General features: G+C 33.1%; 1 pseudogene; it reads left to right on the plus strand.

The window, feature by feature from the left end:
* The first annotated feature begins 3604 nt into the window (after positions 1–3604).
* Positions 3605–4181, plus strand: LOC125823056 (14 kDa proline-rich protein DC2.15-like; annotated as a pseudogene).
* The last annotated feature ends 909 nt before the right edge of the window (positions 4182–5090 follow it).

The raw sequence follows: 5090 nt of genomic DNA on the forward strand, positions 1-5090 counted from the left end.
ACAATTACAAGAGAGATGGTAAGTTCTAATTTAAATTTTTCAATAAATAATTAGTTGATTCATATATATCGTTATAAATTTCAGTATTTATTTATAGGAAAAAGAAATGGGGCGCACTCCCCTTGAACCGGAGGTTTTCAAGAGAACTCATGGGAAGAAGAAAGAAAATTACTCGGATCCGGATGTGTGGGTGGAAGAAAGGGCCGAACGAACTTTTGTAAGTTATTTAATATGAATAATATTTATGAATAGTGAATATATTTATGGTATGTATATATATTGATGTCAATTTTTATATTTAATATGCATAGAGAGTTTAATTAGTACGTGAATGAGAATCTAGATAGTTCGGTCCAAATGACACATGAACTGTCCACCCAAATTTGGACAGAAAAAGTGGTAAGGGGAACACACAAGGGTAGAGTCTATGGTTGAGGCTCTCGAAATGATGTAAGACGACATCAGTCAGGCTTACAAGGTATTGGATCATCACGTCAAGCCGAGTTACTTGACGGTGTTCAGATTGCTGCTATGTCGGCTCAAATAGCACAACTTACATCGGCACTGGCAAATTCTGAGCAAAGAAGAATAGCTGAACAACAAAGCATGAGTGCGACCGTTTAGCAAATCAAAGAACAAGTGCTGAACCTCGCTCGTCGACCTACTACATCTTCTCCTGCTGAGGACATCGACGACGACAGTGAGGAGGAGGATGATTTTGTAGATCGCACTCCCTAGTATAGGTCTCTTATTATTATGAACTTTTTGAAATTTTAAAACGAATTTTGGAAGACTTTAAATTGTGATTTAGATATTTTTAATGCTAATTTAAGTTTGTTGTATTATATTTTGTGTAGCTTCTTTATAATGTTTTGTGTTTGATTGGGGCTGAATTGAATTGAATTGCTTTGGCAGGTGGGCAGTCAAAAAATTTGCAGAAAAAGCGACGGACATGGTGTTTTGTCCATCGCTTTTCTGGGTTTTATTTTTTAAAAAATACCAAAAAAGCGACGGACAGGATCCTTTAGTCCATCTCTTTTCTGGATTTTTAAAAATTAAATTGAAAGAAAAGCGATGGACAACATCTCTTAGTCCGTCGCTTTTCAAGATTCTAAAAAAATTTAAAAATTAAGAAAACCGACGAGCTTTTTGTAAATTAAAAAAATAAAAAAATAAAAAAATAAAAAAGCGACGGACGGCGTTGCATTATATTTTTTTAAAAAAATAAATAATAGGCGACACAATCCGCAACTTTTGGAAAAGCGGCGAGATCGACTATGTCGCTTTTGGCAAAAAAAGCGATGCAATCCTTCGCCTTTTTCCGTGCCTTTTTGGCAGTTTTCTAGTAGTGCATTTTGATGATAAAATTATTTTCACAGACTGAAGGACTATTTGAAGAACTCATATCATTCTTCCTTTTATAATTACCACAATGATGATTATTATAGTTATGTCCCTCCACGTCCTTATTCATACATTCAATCATTTAACGTCTTTCAGACTCATTATTCACTACTACCACATTCATATGATAGAATCGAGCAAATCAACTGGCAGATTTCAAAGTTATCATACATTGCTATCACATTCTTTTGAAGGAATGAAGAAAATTCAATGAGATGGATTTCAAGACTTTTCATTAAAAATATATTATTTTTGCCTTAGTCATCATTTTATCATCACTATGGTGCATTGAGACTCAAACTCAATGTCTTATACATACAAGGCACGTTAGGCCATAATTCTTTGAGACTCGAACCCAATACCTTATCATTATGGTGCATCAAAGCTCAAATTGATGTCTTACCCTCTTGGTGCGATGAAACTTAAATTCATCGTGTTAACCTCAATCATTAATTAACATCATAGTCCAAAGTGCTGTAAGGCTCACCCCAAGTCCTTAAAATGTACATATATGAACAAGATTTATGCAAAATATAATTTGTAAACTATACGTTTTAATATAATATATTCAACTTAAAGCAATATATACTAATTTATAATTGCATAAATTCATTTTTTTTATAATAAATAAAGCAATATATGCTACTATCCCGCGCCATATGAATAAGTTATGACAAATAATAAAAGGCACAAACTTAAGACGTATTTGGAAGGTTCTGTGACATGGCCTTGTGCCACCAACCTCATTCTTACCATATGCCCTTCTCTCGTGGCATATAATAAGCACCTTAAGATTAATTCCCCATGGCAGAACATTCGTGCTGATAACGTGTTATAAAATATAAGCTCAGAATAATATAATACAAAAAGAAGAAGACAAGATATGGAGATAAAGAAGAGGACTTTTCTTCTATTCAAGTGTGTTTTATAATGGTGAATGATATCTCAATTTATAGGTTGAGATAGCACTCCAAAGGTCACCAAGTTCAATGCCCAAACTAGAAGATACATTGTTATCCAAAAAGGGGTTCATATTTCCTAGGAAATACACATACATGAATTTGGTAGTTCATGAATAAACCAAATGGACAATCCACTATTCAATGGATTTATAAATGATCTTTACAGGTTGGTGTTTAGCAAATTTTTAATAAAGAAAAACCGATATGCAGAGATTTTTCGCAAATTTTTTGGCATTAGAAAAAATGCCTTCAAGAGATCAATTCGATAAAATAATAATTTAAATAATCGACTTTTGACCATTTTTGGTAGACATTTTATATTTTTCGAGCAGATTAGTGTTTGATTGGTAAGTCAAAATAATTTAATTGGATCAATAATAAAATATCGTATATATATATTTTGTTTTTTAAAATTCAGTCTAAGGACATATAAGAGCAAAAAGTATAACTAGATAGATATTCTTAGTAAAATAGGTGGACGAATCCAAAGATATGTTTAGACATTTTACAATAGTCCAAGTGCATTTTTTTTTTACCTTTTTCTTCCATTATATAAAGTCATTCACCTATGGTTAAAATATGTACTAAGGAGGAATGTGGGTTACCATTAAATAGGTAGACATGGAAGTTGTCCTAATATGGAGGATAATTTGTGAAGTAGTGAAAAGTAGAAAAGGAGCTACCATAGCCTAACAGATTCCATGTCATGGGCATCACTATAGCTATGAAGCTGTAATCCATAAAAAGTGTTGATCTAATAATTCCCTTCCATGATAAAACATTTTTTTTTTCAAGGGCAACTTTTACTATTCACCTACAAAGTCGTATATTATTTCTAAATATTTGTATAATTATAAATTATTTCATTAAGAGTAAAATAAACCTTTCAAAGTTCAAATTGTTACACCCTCCATCTCATTTTATACGTCACTATTTTCTTTTTAGTTTGTATCAACAAGAATGTCATCTTACTCTAATTAGAAATTAATTTAACTTATTTTTCATAAATTTTCATATATCTTTTAAATATTTTGAATTTTAAATTTTAAATTATTCTGACTTATAGTAATTTTTACGTAGTTTACAATATATAAATTTTATTTTAAAAAAATTAAAGATTTCATGAACAAATTTTCAATCAAACTTAAATTATTTAACTCTTGAATAATGTCAGGGAGCATTGTTTTTAGAACTAATTAAAAAAGTAAATAGTGTAATTTAGGATAGAAAGAGTATTATATTCCTTGTAGCAGTATAAATACCCTGCATGCCATTACATTTGTTCAATCATCTTTGCAACGGTTTGTGTGCTTTAGCTTCCTTATAATAACATGGCTTCTAAAACTAAAGCCTCATTACTTACCCTTTTCCTCTCCTTCAATCTCCTTTTCTTCGCCATGGTCACTGCAACTAATACTAATTGTGCCTTCTGTCCTTATCATCCTCCTGGTAGCGGCGGCAGTGGAGGTGGCGGTTCAGGCAGTGGAGGTGGAGGTGGAGGTGGAGGTGGAGGTGGACAAGTAAGGTGTCCAAGAGATGCTTTGAAACTTGGTGTGTGTGCTAATATACTTAATTTGGTGAATGTAGTAGTGGGGTCTCCACTAACTTTGCCATGCTGCAGTTTGATACAGGGACTGGCAAATCTAGAGGTGGCGGGCTCGTTTGTGCACAGCCATAAGAGCAAACATACTGGGCATAAATCTGAATGTGCCACTCACTCTTAGCCTCATTCTCAACAACTGTGGAATGAATAATAGTGGCTTCACTTGCTAAGCATTCTGCTCTTTCTTATATGTCTCTTAATCATTTTCATGAATTTCCTTGTCTGTCCTTGCCTTATGATAGTTATATTGTTGTAACTAAGTGAATTTGCAACATCAACTTATTAAGCAAGATTCGTGAACCAATTGATCATTTTACATTTGTGGTTTAATACTGTTGGGTTTAGCAAAGTGTGAATGAGAAATAAAAAGAGAAAATGGAAAGTGGAAGAACCAATGAAAATGGGGGAACCAATTTTGGAGGGAAAATGAAAAGTCATCATTGCAAAAGTGCAAATGAAAGGTCATTTTTACCATATCGGTAGAAGAAAGGAAATTGTTGTCATTATATTAGGAAACACTTCCTTTAGTTCTTAAAGGGTTAAGAAGAAGGTGCCCCCTCGCGCCGTCGTCGTTGCTCGCTCGACCTCGGCTTCGGATTTGGATTTGGATTTGGCAATTGATTGATAATATTTTTGGGGAAAATTTATTTAATCAATCATGTTAAATCATTTCCTTTCTCTTATAAATTAATTAAGAATGTTAATTAAATAACATAATTAATTTGACGCAACTGAATTTATTTGAAATTCACATGTAACGGTAATCCTTCCAAAAAGTCATTACTTTTCCCAAACGGTATTCCTTCCGAAAAGTCGTTACTTTTCCCAAAGGACACAATGTTCTGGAAAAAACGGGTCTGAACAGATTTTCTGAACAGACACGTTCCTTGCTGCAAATGGCTATAAATAAGAGGTCTTTTTCGTTTTTTCAAACACTGAACTTTTTCCTCTCTGCATACATTTTCTTACATAAATAAAATTGTCGATCGACTGAGTCTGTGTGTGCTCTTGTTGCTGTTCTTGCATTCGCTGAAGTTATTGAAGTTTGAGGTACCGCTACTTCTTTAACAGGTTAATCCGTTTTATCTTGGGAGGAATTAATCTGCAACCTCGGGTACATT

The sequence above is a fragment of the Solanum verrucosum genome, unplaced genomic scaffold, assembly GCF_900185275.1.
Source record: "Solanum verrucosum unplaced genomic scaffold, falcon-dt-bn FXZP01000199.1, whole genome shotgun sequence".
Lineage (NCBI taxonomy): Eukaryota > Viridiplantae > Streptophyta > Magnoliopsida > Solanales > Solanaceae > Solanum > Solanum verrucosum.